A 22,408-nucleotide genomic window follows, 5' to 3' on the forward strand; every position below is an offset into this window, starting at 1 on the left:
AAAGCTATGAAATAGCAATTTGCAGTCTATATTTGAGAATGGATAGAGAGATGGTAGGACTTGTCCAATCTTCCCTATTGGAAAGTAACACATTATAGGCTACTGTAGCAGAAGTATGGGACTGACCTGAAGATGAGAGAGATTATATCAGGAATATCCCTGTAATCTGCAATGTTCAAATTAAAGCATTTGTAGTGTGTACAAACAGGTTTGCCTCAGCAGAACCCCTCTTGGGAGATGATGAAATGACCTCAATTTACTGCTAAAATGCACAATGACAGTTAAAGATCACAAATCTGTAATGAAACAGTAAATCAAATTTACATGTAGCTCCATCTTTGGGAGGATGTAACCTTGGTAACCACCAGACTCTCCAGTGAACAAAATCCTGCATAATTTCACAATCAACACCTGGTACACGTAGGCCCCAGATGTTTCCCAGTTTATTGACATTAACAGCACCCAGAGTAAAATGCCCAGAAGGTATCCATAAGCAACAGAGCAATGGTTTTGGTTCTTTCAGTTAATATAGTCCTGTTGCCTAGTTTGCACTAGGCAACAGGACAAAGACGGTTGTCACACACATGAAGAAAAGGGATCACACACTACCCAATTGTGTCATTCAAAAATGTTTTCCCATTCATCCATAAAAGTACACTGTAAATACAGTGTATCACTTAACCCAAAAGCATCTTAGGCAATAATTATTAAGGACTTGTGTGTCAAGGCAGAATTTTTACAAGAGAGTCTAAACACGTAGGCTACTATCTTAAAATACTCAGGAACACAACAGAGTGTTATTCACAGAGAGCAAGCTGTGGCTTAGAGCCCTCATAGCCTATTTGAGGAATTGTAATGTGTTTAAGAAAAATCCACCCTAAAAGTGAATTCACATAAGCCTTTTCTATTAGCTTGAACAGTTCAGTCTATATCTCTGAAAACAAAGATCTGGCGGCTCCCAGAGCTGGAATCCAGAGATTGAAAGTGTGATTTTATTTTTAAAAAAAAAATACTGTGCTATAAACAATGAATGAAAAGTTGATTTTGTTGACTGTTTGAGTTTTCATCCTGAAATGAGCTTTAGTACATAGTTGCACTCAAAATTAATGTGAAAATGTAAACATATGCCTGGAAAATTACTCGAGATACTATCTAGTGTCAAAAAGTCGCTTTGACAACTTGTTTATGTACCCAAATATAGACTAAACTATTGACTATCAAAGAAATAACAAAGGTAAATTCAGTAAAAATGTCACATACTGGATGTTAGACCATATCTTACAAATGTGTAGTATTAAAGGTGCGCCACATGGTGGCAGCATTGTATCAATTCTACAGTTACTATAGCACCAATTTCTGATTATTGTGTGTGTGTGTGTGTGTGTGTGTGTGTGTGTGTGTGTGTGTGCACTTGTGGCATTGTTTAATAAATGTTTTACTTTAACAGATTTTCAATCAATTTATGATAACAGTTATAGCCATTTAGTTGTGTCTAATGTTAATCACAGTGATATAGTGCTCATCTCCAACACTTTACATGGGCGAATAGTAAATTGTCAAATACTACATCTTGTTCCTCTTCACTTTTAAGACACAATGCAGGTCTTAATAAAAATCTGATATGGGGATCCCAACCTACTTTGTAGCTGTCAAGCCCCACCCCCTGCAATTGTCGCAGCCACCTATCATAAGCCAGTTTTTCCACAGCTAATAATAAATGAATGAGTGAGTGTCACAGGTACACCTGCAAAATAGATTTCAAATCGTGGGCAAAATCATTGTAACCTACTAGCCACAGTACATGCAGGTCATTTCTGTGGTAACTGATAGCGACATGAAATGGAGATCACTTCCTGAAATCTCCTGTATCCCTTCTAGATTCCATTGTCCCGGTCGTCTCTGTCATGCATTGATAACATCACAAATAGGTCAAAGGAAAACCATGTAGAAGCTACATTTTTCTCTTTAGAATCAGATGCAGTTTTGTGTGTAGAACATTACCATAATGTTTACACCTGAGGATATTTTATAAGTATTATAGTGTTAGTATGAGTCAAATTCCTGTCTCTCTTTGGAAGTTCATCCTTTTAAAACCAGAGACCATCATCATCATCCTAATTTAATTATTGTTAACACAAAATTACAGATGTACTTACATGTTAAATTACCAGTAGATGTACCTGAAAATATTACTAAATAAAAAATGTATTTATATGGAAGAGTACTGTAGAGAAGTGTATTGCATTCACCTGGAAAAAAACATTCAGCCTGCTTTTGTTAATGAATGACATTTTTTCCTCATAATTCTAAGATAATGATCTCCATAAATCCGGGGCAGAGATGATGATGTGTGCTTGTAGAGGTGATTTTTTTATCTTCCAGATGAATGCAATACGCTTCCATAAATTTAACCTAAACTGCTTGTCTTTCACCTTACTTTTTCCTTATAGACAAATATACCAATACTGACTTGTAAATATCTGAATGACCTATTATATTATGACACTAATTAATTGATCCTTTATGTCTCCTTACAGTATGGTTTCAGAATAATGAACTGGGAAGAAATGAATTACAATAAGTAATTTAGGCTTATAACTGTCTTCTGATGCAAAGTAACCCTTCGTTATTATCTCATTTTGTTTCTTTAACAAGTAAACAAATCAGTAATTACTACTAAATGATCAAGTTGTTTACTATAATATGTTTCCTTAGCTTAATTATTGCATATTACTGTGTCCTTTATGTGAGGTTAGTGAAGCATTTCAGAATAATGAGCCGCAATGCCGTAGCCTGCCTCATTGAGGAAATAGGTTTTTTTAATCTTTAATTAATTTACCATAAAAGTAATGTTGTTTATATCGGTTGACATGTTGCATTTACATGTATGACAGCCATTCAATAAGCATTAGATGTTTATGTGGCCATTACCAGAGAACTGCAGCATGCGTTTCAGTCTCACGTTGGCAAACCAAACAAACCTCTCATCATCACATGAAAACAAACAAACAAATAAATGGTTATTTTCCACAAATGGATATGTTCTCAGTTGACTGACAGTATGTGACAGCTAAAATGGTGTACATATTTTTTTCATCTTCTCTTGCTCAGTACTGGTTTTGTAAAGCACTATAGTACAGACTGGTTTTGTATTTTTAAAGCTATATAAAGTTAACTTGACTTTTTGAGGCTGTAAAAGGTTGTTTATACTTTTTTATTTGTAAACATTTGATTAAAACCTATTCTAAAACCAAATATTTTGAGTTATGATGGGTTAAAGAAATTCAAAAAAAGCTTATTTTACATATAAGTCAAACTTGTAATACAGGAGTTACAAAAGCAGGGGGACGCACAGGGTCGAGAGAGCCGTATCTCTCAAAGAGTATATACTTTTTTGATTATTTAGCCACTACTAATGATAAATAAGTGACACCCATGAAAACATTTATATGGTACTGGAATGTTTTATTGTATGCTATGGTTGTAGGGTTCCAATGTTTAAACTATAAATATGAGTAGCCTGTCCAGCCTGCGTCAGTGTCACTTTGAATCGTGAAGCCCAGAAATGGTCTGACATGGTTTAATTCTCTGACAGCCAATGGCTTCTGACAGCTGAGGGTAGAGGAGAATGTTACAAGTGGCCACAAGAGGTCAACCAATTTAGGACATGTTCTTTAATTTCCTTGTGCTTGGGGGGCATCGATGCATCTAATACACAGTCAATTTGGTCTGAAAAACAATGCATTTTTGTTTCTGTAACAGTCTCTGACCTTGAAATGTTCTTTTCTGTAAAATTGTCTCGCTCGCTGCATAGTGTTTGTGTGTGTGTAATAATAACTCACCACACTATGTTTGATGGCTTGAAATGGATTTGAATAAAGACTCTGCTTCGGAGGGGGAGAAAATAAGGTGCTTGTTATATACAGAGATAAACAGAGGTGGTTAAGCATGGGCAAGGAGAGAGGGCAGCCAGTGCCTGTTTTGCATGCACAGGGACTTCTGTGGGAGAAGGAGTTGACAGGGCGCCGCAGTGCTGCCTCCAGCTCTCAGACAACAGCTGCTCAGAAAGAAGCAGACGTCCTGGGGGTGCTGAGACATGTCTCGCTCTTTCTCCATCTCTCTTTTCACCTGTCTGTCTCCCTCTTTCATCACAGACATACGGTAGACACACATGCGATACACAATGTCACTCCAACCACCCATCCCTACACACGCACACAAACTCTCTCTTTTTCTCTTATACAAAGATACACACGTACACACACACACACATACACACACATCAGGGTAGGTGGGCTGTGAGACCCATGACGAATGGGCTGATTGTCTGTGACACACACCTAGAATGAACCAGGTTTAACTGCATATGGCTCCCATAATTGAACTCAAATCTGTTATTTGTTCTGCTAGCTTGGAAAGATTTTTTTGAAGAATAATTATAAATAAAGGGAATGAAATGTTCCTCAACCAGAGTTGTCTGTACTGCTGTGGACAGAAATGTTCCAACACAGACACAGTTCCCTTATGTTAATATGTGACTTTGTATTGATATCAAAAAACACCAATTTGTTATTTGCCATGGTGTATCTTAGTAAGTGGGTGCGATAGCTTTCACATTCTTCTAACTTTTCCCCCCTGCAATGAATACGAAACCAGTTTCTGCTGAGTAATTTTTTCAACTGTAACCACAATTTTTATGCCTGTGATGCCTTTATATACTGTCACATTAAAATCAAGAGTGTTTGATGTGACAATTCAAATTTTAAAAATGTTACATGAAAAAAAAACAAAAAAAAACAAATAATATTGGAAAACTCATAAAAGGAGAAATCCTCTAGTGATAATGTATTAGCAGTCTATGTTACCTCAGAAGAGAGTATTGGTCTAAAATGGTTTGTCTCTGTACTGTAAAGTTAATCCAATTTAAAATCATGCTGTTTTTGAAGTCAAAGAAGTTAGTAATAAAATGTTGCATAATTAATTCATTACAGGTTTCTCAATGGTCACCTCAAATTTATAATGCATGCCATACATTTATATAATTTGATGTACCTTGTGAAATAACTGAACATTAATGACCAGTTTTTGCTTGGGTATCTATTGCTTTTACCAAAACAAAGGTTTCCCACTCCTACAATCAAAACCACAAGAAGGGGGGAACGAAAAGTAAAGACGTTGAGGATTGAGGGAGAAAAAATGTATCTTATGAGATGGACTCTAGCTGAAAATGCCCCTGCCTTTGTGGCTGAAGAGAAAAAATTGTATTTGATCAGAATCTTGGACTTAACAACCCAAAGTTCTGTGTCCAACTGTGATGAGGACCCATGGCCCTGGCCCCCCTGAGCTAAGCTTGACAATGCATCAACCTTCGTCTCAATGGTTTTACTCATTGAGGTGCAATAAATAAAAAAAAGCAATTTCACAGGTTTTTTGCTTTAGAGTTGACAATGAGCGATGTGCTTTTTTGCTTTTTGCTCTTGGTTTTTCAATATGGAAAAGGAGCATATCATGGAGGCCTGGTCCAGGAATGCTCGGATTTTCTGATTTTTTTAAACTGAGACAAAGTCTTGCTGTTTTCTGGATTTTTGGAGAGCCGCTAACCCATGTTCCTCATGGTTTTCCTCATGATTTAGTGATAGTATCCACAATATCCACATTCATGCTCATGCACCCAAAACATATGTCGTTATTACACACTTCCAAATAGCAGTCATATACAAGGACCTTCTCTAATATCACCGGCCTTGGTCCAATGAACCCTCACTTGAGGGGCAGAGAGAGGGAGGGGTGAGTGGGGCATATGCTGGTTTGTGTGTGTGTGTGTGTGTGTAAGGTAGAGGCAGAGGCCAACAAGGTGATCCATCATAAGGGCATGCTTAAGCCCTATGCCGTAGGCTATAAGCACACCTTTTTTTCCAAACATAAGGGTTACCCCATAAAGGTTACAAGTAGGGGCAGACCTGACAGTTAAACCCAGCTCAGCATCCTGTCTAGGCGTACATCTGATGGATGATGGAGGATGCTGTTAGTATTGGCAATAATATTACACAGAATATAAGGGGTCAAATTATCCACAGACTGAATTTCATTAGACAGTAAATAATGGCCACAGGGACCTTGATAAGGAATACCTGGAGCTTCTACAGGCTACAGGCTTTCCCCTATACTACTTGGGTACTGCACTGTATCCACTGTACTACTACTGACTTTAGCCAAAGATGTGCTGTGGCCCTGGTAGTAGGCTATAATGCATTTGATAGAGGTTATCGAAACAGGCTACAGCGACATACTGGAAAGGTGAAACCTATGTTTTGATATCAAAAACAAGGATAGCTGTCCAAGCCTTAAGAGGGAGTATTCCAGAGGACGGACATAAGATAAGATGAGATTGCACTTTATTGATCCCCTATGGGAAATTCGGGTGTCACAGCAGCAATTGGCAGAACAATATACAGTACATTGGCAGAACAAAGTACAGAAAAGGTAAAGAGGTAATACAGATAGTACAGGAGAGATATAAGGTAATATAAACAAATATAAAACAAGTAAGTGTCTAAAAATGGTGTTGAGCATCACAGAGGAGAGATCTTTTGGGGCAGTATATCGAGGGATAAGTTATCATGGGATGGAGCACAGGAGTATGAGTATGACTTATAGTCTTATGAGATTTGGGCCCAGTTCAGTGGGGTGTACGAGAATACTACACACTCGCTTTAAGTTGTGCTGCTCAGTTTCTATGCCATCTTAGCTATATACAATAATACAGCGAGTAAGTTGTGGTTTCCACTCAGTAACTTGCCATGCCATCCTCATGTCATCCTCCCCTGACAGAGGTATATCAACCACATAATGTAATTAATCTTAAATGTGATGAAAATGAAGACTTATCAAGGAACTTCAATGTAACTTATTCAGTGTTGGTTAAAAATGATGCAAATCATAGCCATCGTTGTCTTCATCCTAACCTATTCCAGCTTGTTGTGCTTGGCATGCTCCCTTGACACCTGGGACAGATGACACGTCATCTTCAGTTTTGACCAGTTCATCCCCAGCATCCTGTTCATTTTCATTCTTGCATGGAGAAATATAGTGGGGATATGAGAGCGAGAGATGCTTTGGAGTTATGAAGGGACACTGGTTAATGTTTCATATAAAGGGAAAAAAATGATCAGAAAGAAATGGCTATGCTTGGATAGACTGAGGAGTAGTTTCCATGTCCTTTTCTCTTCTAACTCCCCCTCTTCACCTCATTGAGGTTTGATGCTAGGGCAGGAAGAGATGCTGGAGGGACAGAGAGAGTGAGAATATGAACACAGTGGAGGCCCTGTCACTCACTCAGACACACTCAACTAGATACTCACTCACACACATGACATTCACAGACAGTCACAGAAAATGACATTCACAGTAACGCTAGCTTCCTAGCAGTAGTGGTGAACCCAAATGTTAAAAATAGCAATAGGCTAGCAAGATGCCTCGATTATTTCTGCCATCAGTAACAGTTAGACGGAAGGAAGGACCGCTGCAACCACAGCTGGTTCTGCGACCACAAGCGACCCCACGTCTACTGCAAAGCCAGGAAGTTTGAAAGAGCTTGTGGTCGCAGAGCCAGCTGTGGCTAAGAACTGAAGAGTGTCTCAGTTCAAATCAGTAGGGATCATCCAGCCTACACCCTGTATGTTTAGGCTATATTTTGGTGGTAAATTGCCCAAGGAACAGCTACATGGCCTTAAAAATAAAACATTGCATTAAATCATACTTAACATTACCTGCCACTTAGAAGTGACAGTAGCTTAGCTTGGTGAAATTTTCTTATCTTCCCTGTGTAGGCCTAGTGCCCTTCGCAGGTCCAGGCTGATGGGCAATGAGCCTGAGCCTCTGTCATTGTTTTCCATGCAGTCTGACAGAAATTAAGATAATAAAAATATATATATACAGTATATATAACTGAACTGTAATGGGAACTATGCAGGCAGCTAATCAGTTAACATTTCAGTTAACATCCTACTCCTTTTCTGTATTGACAACCATCAAACAGCAAAAAAAAAAAAAAAAGCGTATCTCTTTCTTTTTATGTGGTGTCAACTCAAAAGCAAAAAAGCAATTCAATTGCTTTTTTATTTAGTGCACTTCAGTGAGTAAAGCCATTGAGATTAAGGTATATGCATTCTTGGTTGGAATGTGCTTTATCATACCACTAATGTTATCTCTTGATAGAGATTTTTTGATACACAGAGCACAGAGTATGTTGTAGTATTTTGTTGTAGGTTTACAATATTGTAGGTATACAATACTGTCGTAAAAATTGCAATTTAATTATGATATTCCGATGCAAAAGATCACACAAAGGCAAGCACTATTCAGTGCATCCCCCAACCTAATGTCTGTTATTTGTAGGCAGCAGCTTGCCCTCTGTTGCTCCTTCACAGCAAAGGAAAGTAAATAAGAAAGGAAAATCAAAAGCCAGTTGGTTTATTGTGTAGACATGTGGCTCAGTTCTGCTCGGTTTGTTGCTCAGCCAAACAGGGTGACAGAGAGGGATTCCATCAATACTGACAGGCATGTTCTCCAGCAGCTTGTGTATACCTCACCTTGCAATCTACAGATGGATTTACACTTTCTGTGAACAAGCTAGGTCTCTTAGTGGCATATTTCATTACACGAGTCATGCACAATTAGTTATTTTTCTCAGGTTGAAGAGGGATTCTTTCAGACCTGGAGAAGCATGACTTGGAAAAAAAAAAGAGAAACTTCTTTTCCATTAGAATTAGCAATGCTTTGTTGGCCAGGCTAATTCAATTTGGGCAGGATGGGATTTTCCCTGTAAAATGCTGGCAATTGCATCATGAAATCAATGAGAATGGCATCATTTATCTCCATAACCAGACACACTGAGGATATGTCACATCAACAGAAGCACTTATTTGGCCATCTGACTCTGTTTGTCTTTAAATGTAAAATATAGTTAATGCTGAAACTTCTCTGCTGTCTACTGTACTGTAACCAAATGAAAAACACCCAGTCAGGAAATGCTGATTAATGGAAGCACTGCATATTCACTTGGCTTGGGGATTAAGCAGAAACTCAGTGTTAAAAAAGACAGTTTCATTCTACTAATGCAAATAGTTTTCTCCCTGTTTTCTTTTCCTATTGGTTAGTTAGCTAATTGAATGCATTGTGATGCCCGCACCACAATTAAGTTTGATTTTGTGGAAAGGAAGGTGACTTCTTGGAGCCCATAACATGGACAATCCCACATGCCATTTCTTGCTTGGCAAAAACAGCTTATGTCTCTGTTCTTGATGATGCCAGATGTTTTGCTGACAACTTGGTGGATTTTCAAGGTCCCCTTTATTCTGACAAAAGGCACCTCCAGCATTGTCTGTGCCATGCTCTCCACATCCTGGTCACTTACATAGAACAGCTTCACCACCGTTCCTGATTCCTTCAACTCCCTGAAAAAGGATTTTGCATCAAGGATATCTCTCCCCTGGTGGACCAAGGTATCAGCCATCTTAGCCACTTTCCATGACTACAGATCAGGTAAAAAATCCCTTCTGCCCATACTAAGTGGCATGGCCATCGCTGAAGAAATGGAGATTGTGCATTTCAGGATACTGAGCTTTCACCATGTCCAGGATGGGGTTAAGGTGTGCCCAAATCGCTGCAAGATCACGGCTTCTGTTTTGGGAGATGGTGCATATTAAGGACATGGGGGGCTGATCCTTCACACAGAGAACACCTTTAGGGGGTGTTGCTTGCTTATGTGACCCACCCAAATGCACAGATTGTATTTCACTTCCATATTTAAAGTTGTACTTTTCACTAAAGTCTATGTGTATAAGACTATAAGTCATTGGAAGTCAAATTTTCTCAGAGCATCCGGTAGCACCGAATGTTAAAGATGTGCCTCCTGAATTTGTACATTCTGTCATGGAATTGCGAAACAGGGTCTTCCACAGTGGAAGACCCTGTTTCATAGTCAAATCTTTTTTTTTTTAAAATTTATGCTCCCTTTTTATTTATTAGGTATGGAGCTTATCTTCTCTTCGAATTAACCTGAATTTGTGTGGTCAGTCTTTTCCAGACACCACAGTGATACAGTTGATCCTCATTTGATAGTTGTTTAGCAAGAATGCAAGTTTTGTGGTCACATTCCCAATAGAAACACTCCTTTGAATTACTACAAACAGCATTTTCAACCATTGCATCCAAATTTTTGTAATCTGTGAGGACAATTTTATACAGTTAATCTGCCATAAACTGAAGGTTCTCATGTGTTTTACATTGGCATGTTTCTCTGACACGCTCAGTTGGTGCTACAACCCAAAGGGCGTCTCCCTGCAGAAACTGGCATAAGATGTCACTTCCATTCTCAGCAACAAATCTTCGGTGGAGATTCATTAGGAAGTTATTTTTTGTAGAGTGATGGTGTTCTTTCCAGTAGTCAATCTGTTTACATCATCTCTCAGGTACAATTCTTTCACCTTTTTTATTGCAAAGCAAACAAAGCTTGACTGATATTTGATGTTGTGTGATCCTCTTTTGTTTGAAAATCCAATGCCTTGCTGGCACAGTAACAAGTTTTTGAACATATAGTTTGACTCTTTTCTTTGGCAGCTTTGTACTGAAAGTTCTGAGGTGTTTTTTTACTAGTGAGGAAACACAAACCTTGAAGAATGTCTCTCATCTTTTGTGCTGGGCTTTCAGGGTTATACTCTTTATCATGCAAGCGGTAGTACTGTTTCTTGAATCTTTTGCATTTTCTTGTATTATTCTCAATCTCCTACTTTTCTTTGTTGATACCCATGTGCCTCTCATATGCGGGCTCTGTGTCCTCGGATTTGTTGTTATAACAATAACTTACTATTCCATTCCAAATACAGGATGTTCTCAGACAAAGTGAGGAATTAAAATATAATTCATAATCCTAATTCAAATGCCAGCATAAATCCAGGATCAGTCCAAGTCCTTATCTGAGAAACCAGACTATTTTCTGATTCAAAACTTTTCTTCCATATCACAGTTCTATAAACATGTACTTGACATACATTACTATTTGGAGTTACATTTACTGATCTTGAATGCAACTTTGTTCTCATCCTCTTGAGTACAAGGGGTCTCAATACTGTCTCTTCTGTGATCAATTTTGCGCTGTGCCGTGCCTGGTTTACCCTCCATCTCATGTACTGCATTCTCTGTTCTCTCTTTGCGAGGTCATTTATCCTCTTTTTTTTCTATTATTTACATCATTTAGATATTTTTGCTGCTTCTGTTGAAGATAAGCTGCTCTGCGCATAGGGTCTGCATCCCTACGTTGCCTTTATAGCCCCTGTCTCTCAGTGTTTTTCCATATTTTTCAAAGATGGAGGCCTCATGATGTTAAATCACTTCAGGCAGTATTCAGCAGTGGAACTGAACTTGCTACCAATCCTACCTGTGCAACGTTAGATTTGCTATTGCATATGTAGGCCTAAGGTAGACACAGAGTAGAAACTTCTAGCTAATGTTGTCTAGCAAAACAGAGATAAGCTATGACATGATTAGTCACTAATCATATCACTATGATTAGTGATATGATTAGGAGTGATGATTTTGGTGGAGATGTAGAACTGGGTGTCATCGGCGTAACAATGAAACTGTAGTCCATGACGGCATATGATGTGACCTAAGCACCGAGCCTTGGGGGACATCATGGGTGACTGGGGTGGTGGCGGATTTGCAGTTGCTGATGGAGATAAAGTGGAGTCTGTCAGAAAGGTATGATTTGAACACATGAGGGCTGAACCAGTTATGCCAATGTAGGACTGCAGGCAACTGAGGAGGATGGAGTGGTTGATGGTGTCAAAGGCTGCACTGAGGTTGATGTTGAAGGAGCCGGAGGAGAGTAGGAGGTCTTTGGAGACTTTGAGCATAGCAGTTTCTGCACTGTGATGTGTTCTAAAGCATGATTGGAATGTTTCATATAAATGGTTGGTGTGGCGATATTGTTTGAGTAGCGATGACATGTTCCAGTATTTTTGAGACAAATGGGAGGTTTGAAATCAGTCTGAAGTTGTTTTGGGGGGTTTTCAGAGTCCAGGCCAGGATTCTTTAAGATGGGTGTGAGGGCAGCAAGCTTGAGGGGAGAGGGTACAGTGCCAGAGGTGAAGGAGGAGTTTATTATGTCAGAGATGAGGGGGCTACGAGAAGCTTTGACAAGGGTGGAGGGGATGGGGTCCAGGGGGCAGGTGGAGGACTTGATGTGAGTATTTGAGTGAGGTCAGATACAGTCATGGGGGAGAAGTGGGAAAGGCTATGGTCTGTTGGTGGCGGAGGCACAGGCTTGGGGTCAGTGGGAGTGGGAGAGGAGGTCGCTAGCTGATTGTGTATAGTTTTTACATTTTGGAGTGAAAGAATGACAGGAAGTCTTGTTTATTTTTCAGATCAGTGTATTAGGGTTGGAAGAGTGTATGATGATGCCGCAGTAGAAGGTGGAGTGGGCTGTGTTGGGTGCAGACTTGTAATGATGGATGTGCTCTTTGTAGGGCAGGGCATGTACGATGAGTCCAGTTTTCTTGTGTAGTCGTTCCAGTTGTCTTCCATGTTGTTTAAGGTTCCGTAGTTCGGGAGTGTACCAGGGGGCAGAATGAGTGAATGTGACAGTTTTTGTTTATATGGGGGCAAGCTGGTCAAGGCAGGTAGACAGCATTTGTTTGTAGAAGTTGACAAGGTCTGTGGGGGCTGGGTTTACAGAGAGAGTGAAGTTGGACATGGTGTTGGGCATACAGGTGGAGAGGGAAATGGGACAGATAGACTTGAGATTGTGGAAAGTTATTGTGCAATTGTGTTTGGTCTGGGGGGTGGGAATGTCAATGTCCAGGATAATGGCCAAGTGGTCGGAGATGGTGAGATCCATGGTGCTGGAGAGATTATTAATGTTGAGGCCAGGCAGAGTAGACCAGGTCTAGAATGTGTCCACAGCTGTGGGTGGGAAAATTGGCATGCTGTGTGAAATTACAACCAGAGTATATCCAAAATAAATGTTTTTTTACTGTCACTTTTGCAGTCTGGGGAGTCAATGTGTATGTTACAGTAAAGTCATCCAGGAGCAACAGATGGTTTCTAAGAGGTCCGAGAGAAAAGAGGGGTTGGGTTTAGGAGGGTGGATAACAGCAGTGACTTATGGTTTGGGGTAAGGGAGTTTAAATGCCAGGTGTTCAGAAGATGGTGCAGCAGGGATGGAGAGTGGTCTGGGGTTTATGTCTTGGCAGTGTATTGCGGCAATTCCTCCTCCTCAATCCTCAGAGCATGGGTTGTCTATATATGAGTGTCCAGCAGCGTGGTTTGATTTAGAGCCAGGTAGTCCAGGGTTTTTTCTGCCAAGTTTCAGTATGACAGAGTGAATCAAGCTTATTGTCTGTGAAGAATTTATTTATTATTTGAGATATGGTATGATATGGTATTGAACAGGGTGATATTCAGGGACTTTTGTTTTGCAATTGGTGTGGAGATCTTGGGTTTGGGGCAGAGATTGATTGCATTCAAATGGAGTTTACTGTGATGACGTAGTGTGGTCATGTGTTGATTGTTTTAATTGCTGTGATAAATTCCAAAGCATGAGGAGTTTGGTGATTTAGTTGGAGGAGTTCCATGGTTGTGTAGCACAGAGCCACAACCAAAATATACCAAATTGACCAAAATAATCTTTATTGGTCTCCTCAGAGAAATTTGTCTTGGAAGATCAAGTGGTGCTGTTACTCTCATGCTACACATAGAGACAGACACACTTCTACAGTCAGACTGGCAGACACTAGAAGACAATTCAGTTACCTACTTGACAATGGAAACAGAGAGGGGAAGCAGCCAGGCACCCCTCTGCCTGTATTTGGTCTAGGCCACTCAGTTTGGAAGTCTTTTGCCAAGAGGACCAGAAGGCTCACAGAGCGGCAGTGAACATATTAAAGATTTTTTCCCCAAATCCAAATACCATATTCGGCACAGCATGAATAAGCATGAATACAGCATTTGACACAAACATTTTTCTCCTTTCCTAATTTTTGAAATATTGTTTGGATTTTTTAAGAGCATGTCTTTGTAAAGAAAACATATTGAGCTAAATATAACTTACTTGATTGGAGGAGGGGGCATAGTTTGTTTCTGTTTCTCAGTCAGTCTGCCTGCTTCATACATGGAGCTGCAACAGAGAGAGAGAGAGAGAGAGAGAGAGAGATACAGAGTTACTTGTTAGTAAATTTTTTTGTTTGCTCCGGAAATAGTCTAATTATATCGATTACTAATTTAGCATTAGTTAGGCCAATTTTTCTCTTTTCCTTGTCCTGTTCGCAAACGTGTTAAATGTAAGTTTTCAGGCTATTTTCGTGGCCTCATTCAAATGAATGGGAAGTAAAAATCTGAACGCTACAAACATTTTTTTCTGTATATAATTGATTGTTTAGTGTTCCCCAGTGATGCAGTACATACTAGCATACAATAAGTTCAGGGTGGAAATTTTCTTCCTGTTTTTATGTTTATGGTTACATAACATTTTGGTTGGTTTGTTTGTTAAATACAGCTTTAAAAAACAAACTATCTGCTTTTATACTTTATTATTATTGATAGGTCATTGTTTAATGCTTTAATATCTCAACAATAGATACATTCTTGTCATCCTCTTAATGGACCAAAGTACAGATAAATTAATTTATTAATTGTACTTCCACCCACGTTATATACTGTATATGCTCAAATGCCCTTGTGGCCTGGTGTATGTGGGTCAGACTAAGCGTGCACTCAAGGTGGGAACTGCAGACCACAAATCCGCATACGCAACAAAAACCTTGACTACCGTATTTCCTCTAATAGTGGCCGGTAGTCAATTAAAAGCTGGGTCTCCGATAATGGCCGGGGCCGTGGTCGACACGAACAAATAAAGGCCGGCCCCAAATACAGGCCGTGGAAAAAAACAAAGGAAAAAACAACGGTGGATACCGGTAAACTCCTGGTGCCTGTTTGTAACTGTAGTTTGTAGTAACGTACAAGTGCCACAAGACGGCTCGGCCGGCGGAAGTCTCTGGAGCGTGCCGTCATCGATTACCGTAATTATCGTAATGCATTACAGTAACAAAAAAACGGCTACCTAACGAACCCCAACAGAAGCAGATCAGAAAACAAGGAGGCTTCGTACTAAAATATGAGCAAATATACTTACATATATATATACTATCAAACAGAGGGAATTAGAAATAAAGGCCTGTCTCTAATATAAGCCTGCTTCCAATAAAGGCCTCTGCAGTTGAGGTAAATAAAGGCCCGGGCCAATATTAGAGGAAATACGGTATGCTATGGTGCGACACTGTTGAAGCCATGATTCGGTTTCTTCCCTAAAATAGACATAAAAGGCATAGAAAAGGCCAAGTCGATTGAATAGTTCCAGTTAATAATCTATATTATCAAATTCTACAGCCACAAAATGTTTCTCACATATAGTGGCCCCAATTCAGTAATGTTTCATGTAGGTATGAAGCTCTTGTTTAGGTATTATGAATGGTGAACCTGGTTTGTGTACAGTATAGCCACAGATGTTGCTCCCTGTATTAAAGGCAGTCTATGAGATGCAGGGTTTGCTCAAAGAATTCAATATTGAGTTCATTGTTTATTCAGCTCCTCTCTTGACTTTTCATCTGTTTATTCTCTCTGCTCTCTGGTGGATCTGTTATCTCTGGTACATGCTTCTGGACAAGGACTGTTTCTGATAAGACACTGGCCATTGGTACCCATGGCCACTGGACCCCATCCACTGAAAAACTCTGATCAGAGATTGCTGCCAACAGGCAGGTTTGTGTGATACAGTGTTGTTGTAGATCCCAGCAGCCTGTGTCGTGGTTCAGTGGGTCTGTGGCCAGATGTCAACCTCAATGTCAGTACTGCTATGTGGATTGGTGGTTATACCACTGTAAATTATTGAATACAGAAATATCCTCAATGCAGATTGAAATACCCAAGGCTGGAGACACACTACAGGATTATCAAGCCATTTTACACCAAATTTGCCTGTCCCAGCAATGGTGGTGGTGGTGATGTTGTCCAGATCCATGGTGTCAGCAAAGATTGTGTGAGGGGTTTACAGATTTAATCTTAATCTTCCCGACTGACTCGCACACTGATCTGTGCTGCCCCAATAATAGCAAACATGTTTGATTGATACTATAATGTTTGAGAGCCGAGCTTACACTAAGGTGAAGTGGAAGTGTTCTATAAAAAGTTATATTAAATGTAATAATGATAGTAATGCAGGGATAATCATTTGGGAACTACAATGAATGCAAATTCCACAATTGCACTGAATGCAAAAGGCCGATATTTACCCTATTACCTCCGACAGATCCTTGTTTTTTAAAGTGTGAACAGTCTCCCGCTTTGGGCCTCCACTAGAGGAAGTTGGGAGCAGTGTACACTCGCACAGAGTATTCTTTTATTGTTTTTTAAGATTATTTTTGGGCATTTTACCTTTATTTGACAGTTTTAACAGTGAAGAGAGACAGGAACAATGGGGAAGACAGAGGGGGATAATATGCGACATTGCGACAAAGGTCACAGGCCAGATTCAAACCCAGGACGTTGGGTTACATGGGTTACCTGGCCTCATGCATCATTTAATTTATTTTTTCTACTTTTGGAAAAAAAGTCTTACCCTTATGTTTAGTCTTTCAACTTCAGCCTACAGTAGTTAGCTAACTAGCTTGCTAGACAAAGCAAACATAGGCTAGTGTAACCCAGTTGTTCTGTAGCAGTTAGGTTAGGTAGCTAGCTAGCTACTGTTAGAAGCTCTACGTAAAAAATGTAAATCATTCAAGAGACCAGCACAAAGTGAAAGCTTTTAGGATGAAACTAGGCCTACTTACTAAAGCTGTCTTGTTCAGAGAAGTAATCTGCCACACAGGAATCTGCACACTTGTTCATCACGTTACCGACGTGGGAGATTTAAACTGCGTTCAGTGAAACTCAGAAATTTGGAACATTTGTGGAGGTTTATACAGTATGCTACATTCTTTTGGAAATTTGGGTTTTATCTGATAATGTTACATGATGTAATGTGACAGGTAACGTGACCCCCCATAAGAGAAAAGGGACCCCAGCTCCCCCCAAATTTACCCCGCTTGCACCATCAGCCCCAAGCTGTGCCCATGATGTTTTTTTCTAATTATGCTCATCTTATTCCACTGTCATCGAATTAAATCGCAATTTCAGGCCTTGAGAATGTTGCTTGGATAAGAAACCTCTCTTAATCCAGGCATGCAATTCTATGAATAACAATGGTGAAGCTCGATTTAGGATACCCCATCACATCTGTCTCTTCATGTCTTGTCTTGTCTTTCTCTCTGTCTCCGCCCTCCCCATGACAGCCTTCCATCTGCTCACAGTGTTATACATTTGCTTCTCTTATCTCCATGTTTATCATATCTTTTTCTAACTTGAGCATTCAATGCCAAAAGTATTTCCTCAGTCACATAGCTTACCCACCCCACAGCACTGCAAACAATGTGTGCTTTTCACTGTGCGACCTGCAGGTGATTACATTCTCTCCATACTGCCCTGCCAATTAAGATGTGACATTGTTCTATTGAAGTAGGAAGATTTATGAGCAGACAGCAGCTGTCTGATTTAGATATATCAGGGCTATTAAAACACTCCTCATGAATAGCCTGGTCTTTCGATGCAATTGCCATATTAATCTCCTCTATGCACATTATCTCTGTGCCTGTTCACCAGGCATCACAGGCCTTGTCTTGCATGCAGAGGGAGATTAGTTTCCAGGAGTGGCTGCTCTTCTCATAATCTTCCTGTTCGCTGTCTCCCTGACTGCTACAGTAGTTGTGTGTGTGTGTGTAGCAGGATTCTCTCTGTGTTGTGTTTTGTGTGTGAATCAGGACAAGGTGACAACCAGATTGGCTACTTGAGGTTACTTTTATTTCTCCACCAGCTAGTCTCTTCTCTGCATGAAAGTGGTAGGAAACAATGATGTTGAATGTTCAGGAGGGTCTCTAACAAGTGCTCATGCCTTCTCTCAAGGAATGCAAAACCGAAGAGATAGGGTCAGTATTGTGCGCAAGCACACTTTGCACACACTATTATTTGTATAAAGGAAATAAAATGCAAACAATCTAAATAAAAAATGTAATTGTGCAAAACCAAAATATTTAATTCTCCTTAAATCAGGTTAAATTAATTAAAATTACAATGCACCATTACGTACCAACATGAAAGAGGTGGGAAACAATAATGTTGAATGTTCAGGAGGGTCTCTCTCTAGTAAGTCCTCTTACTTTATCCCTGTTAAGCAACAACAGTTTAAATGCATGACAGAGACTGACATCTAGGCAACACTGCTCCGTTGCGCTAGAGACTGTACCGCAGCCTCTACACACGTGCCTTGGCAAAATCGCACGGGAGATTAAATGAACTAATGGAAGCATTGCAACCCTGTAGCATTAACAATTTACAAGAAACATGTATATCAACAGTGGTATACGAAAATACGTTTTACTTAGTAACAAAACCAAAAAGTAGCACAGCAGAGGAATGCATGCCTTCTCTCAAAAAATATAAAAACAAAGAGGAGTGGAATTTCAACCCAAAGTGAGCATGAGCGTGATAAAAACTTTCTTTCCGCATCAGTTTACATGCAAAAATAGTAAATGAACTTGGTGTCAAAATGAATGCAGAAAAACATTAAAAATAAAAATCATGAAGTAATCTTCACAATAAAGGCCCTTGTTCATAATCTAGTGTAACAACATTGCTCTGCTACATCTGGTTCACCTGTGTGTCCCGGTTGGACCAGCACTGCAGCACATAGCTGTCATGAGTTCCCATCCTGTTATAATGTGGTAATTGAAATTGTGCAGGTGTCAGGCTCACTGCTCGGGGACTTCATTAGTAAAGAGAGATTTTACCTGACCCACTTTCAGAAGACCCTGTGAGCTAAGAGGACTTATTTGACATTCCAACTGCTGTTTTGACATAGAGAAGAGGGGTGATTAATTTGTTGCCATGGCGCGTTAAACCATGGAGAATTATCATATGTCCTATGGGTCATTTCCAGAGCTTGAGTCCTGGAGGTCAGTAAGGCTATGGTCTACCTTGCTGGTGATCCATCTTAATTGTTCCTCTTTTACCCAAAATCAAATTCACAAAGTGAATTGAATGTTTGTCCAAAGTGTTCAATGCTCTCATTTTCTGAACTTGGCTAATGAAATGACTTTTGTTTGTTATACAAAAATAGCATACGGGTGTACAATTGGAAAAATCAGGGCTTTGGTTGATTTTGTTGTCTTTGCTGTTCCAGTAAGCTCCCACACATGTTGATATTTGTAAGACCATATCTGCTGATAGACTGATGCAAGAAAGCATTGAATTGTCTAGTTTGGAAATGTCTCTGCCTTGGAGCTGACTCTCCACTTACTGGAAGGAAGCAGAGAGGCATGAGTGGAATATCAAGTGTCACACCGATGGCACTCCCTGTGACTAGTGCAAGATGTACACCCTACTAAATTAATCACAAGCCATTCATTAGGAAACTTCTTTGCAATTCAAATTCATTAACTGCATAAAAACTAGATCAAGATTTCATTAACTGGGTAAGAGTTACTGCTTCACCTACACCAAGGAAATGTGGCAACTGACAATGACCTTGTGATGGTGTGTTTGTTTTATGCAGAGGACAGATCTGGTTCATACAGTACAGCTTGGGGAGGCGATACATTAGGTGATACGTTTTAATAATTCCTCATATATATTGCTCATATGTAACAAGAAGAATCTAGAACCATATCTCACCGAATTGCTCCCCTGATAACGATTTTGTCTGTCATTTAGCATTGTCAGTATGTCCCAATATAATCACATTAGTTCTGAAATAAAATGATCATTGTTTTTTTTGCAGTATTCAAGTATTGTTGTTACCTGCAAACACAATAACTCCACAAATCAATGCATATTTCATTATTCAGAGAATGCATTCTGAGACAGTCTCATTATTCAGAGAATGCACAATGAGACACAATTCCAGCATCAAATAGTGTTTCTGAGGTGCACTTCATTCTTTATTGGCTAAAATCTTTGGTTAATATGAGTAACTGTGATGTTCCAGTTGAAACAATTTATGACAACATGGAGCATTTTGAGTTTGACAGTGAGTGTATGATTGTAGGCTTATCAAGCTATGATTAATTGTAGTGGGGGGATTGCCTTGCTTAAAAGCCTCTCAATCTTAATATGGGAAAAAGAGGAGTTCACATCTATATTCCATACAGAAATGTTGTTTGAAAATCATCCTTTTCTAGGCAGCAACTGTCAACTGGGACCAAAGAAATAACTTTTAAAGCCTGTCGCTTGTTTTGGTAAGCCATGATTATGATGCTCTTTCCTCTCTAATAAAATTGTCTCGGAGTTGTGTCCAATCTTTAATGAGTCTGGAGTCTGCAACTGGCACAGATGTAATGGGTCATGAAAAGCTTATTTCACTCGGTGTCAACTAGGGAGACAGATTTTGATTCATCCCAAATCTGCATACTCAATTTACATTTCAAAAGGAAGCGATCCTTTTAATTTCCATGAAATTGGGTGTCTATTAGGGGGTGAGTTAGACACATGGAATAAGACAATCAGTCCAATATGATTCTCACTTGGAGGACATTACACATGGGAAATAACCATGCAGATTATTGACGTGTTAACCTCCCCTCATGAGTTTTTGCTCAAATAACATTAAGCAGTATTGCCATCTAAGTCTCCATAACCAATAGCGTATCTGCCAAATAAAATATTTAAATACCCTGATCCTTGATATTGCTCCCATAAATAGTCTTTTGGTTACATGGTAGCGCAGAGCTTTCTGCTGTAGAGTTGAAAGAAAACTTCACTCTTATTAGGTAAGGATCAATCACCTTTTCCATATCCATCACGTCATGCCTTTGCGCAATGAAATGCCTTCAGTTTTATTGCCTTGCTTACAGTTTTCATGGTAGCTGAAGTGTCACTGCCTCTCACTTTTATTGCCCTGTGACAGAGTCAAAACTACGTAACTCCCTATTCTGCTCTGGAGGATTGTCCTCTGACATTTCCTGGGCAAGACAAGAAGCTTTTCTTGACCTAATTATCCAAATACAATGAACAATTCGAACTTTGTTTAAGCTTCTTCGACTTCCCAGTAAACTTGTGAACCAGGTCAGAACACATAATGAATTCAATCATATAACCAACCTTTAAGGCAAAGTGTTTCCATCCATAAAATAAAAATAACACAGAATTGTATATGGAGTATTAAGTTCCATGTATGTTTATCTATGTATCTATGTATCTATCTATGTATCTATGTATTTATCTATCTATGTATCTGTATGTATGTATGTATGTATGTATGTACTGTATGTAAGTATGTATGTATGTACGTACGTCTATCTGTCTATCTATCTACAGTATAGAATTCAAGAATATCAAAACCGTGATATCAGTCTAGCCTGAAGTCTGATGTGTGCCTTTATTTGAACTTTGTGGCACGAGTCAGCATTATTCTGAAACACCACATGAAAATGGACTTTAACTTGGAAGTAACCAAATCACATTTACAAAAGCAGCCACACAGGTGAGTCATATTAAGTTGAATGACAATTAGCAATATACTGTATGTCAGCTTTGAAAGTGGTGTGACAATCACTATTTATATATGCAAGTTTTCAAAGCAACATGAGGCAACTAACACAATTCTGACTTGTTGGTGCTCAAAAACTGAAAAATTAAATGTGTCAATGGGGACAGCTGTGAGATGAAAAGCTACCACACACCTGGCTTAAAATAGTGTAAAATTAGAGACAGGTGCAAAGGGATTAAGAACCAGCCTTAGAAAAATTGGAAAACAAGTCCTGCACACTGCCTTAACTTGCAAGAATTACTTTATTCCAAAAAATGCATACAATGTTTTGGTCTATAAGACCTTCCTCAGGTATACGGGGGACAACTGTGAAAATCATGAAAACACATGCCAAACAAGGACAAACCAGCAAAAAGGAAAGTGAAAATTGAAGCTCACCGACAGGGACTGACTGAAACTTACCAGGATAGTTAAGTGGAGTTCCTTGTTTGATTATGTATTATGTATTGTATGTATTATGTATTATTATTGTATTACCCAAATGCTTTCTACAGTGTATTGCATTGGTATATGGCATCCCAAGAGAGTGAGACAAGACAGTGGTCCAGAGGAGGTGGTCTCCAGCCAAGAATCAACTTCCCTCTGTCGCTAATGGTCAAGGTAAGGGGAAGAAATGCACCAGGAGAGAGTGGTCAGAGCCGAGCTGAGTTTATGACCCACTTATAGAACTCAGAGGCAGATGGAGGAGATGTGTTAAACCATAGAAAATATGGCTGT

Source organism: Centroberyx gerrardi, chromosome 2 (genome assembly GCF_048128805.1).
Source record: "Centroberyx gerrardi isolate f3 chromosome 2, fCenGer3.hap1.cur.20231027, whole genome shotgun sequence".
Classification (NCBI taxonomy): Eukaryota; Metazoa; Chordata; class Actinopteri; order Beryciformes; family Berycidae; genus Centroberyx; species Centroberyx gerrardi.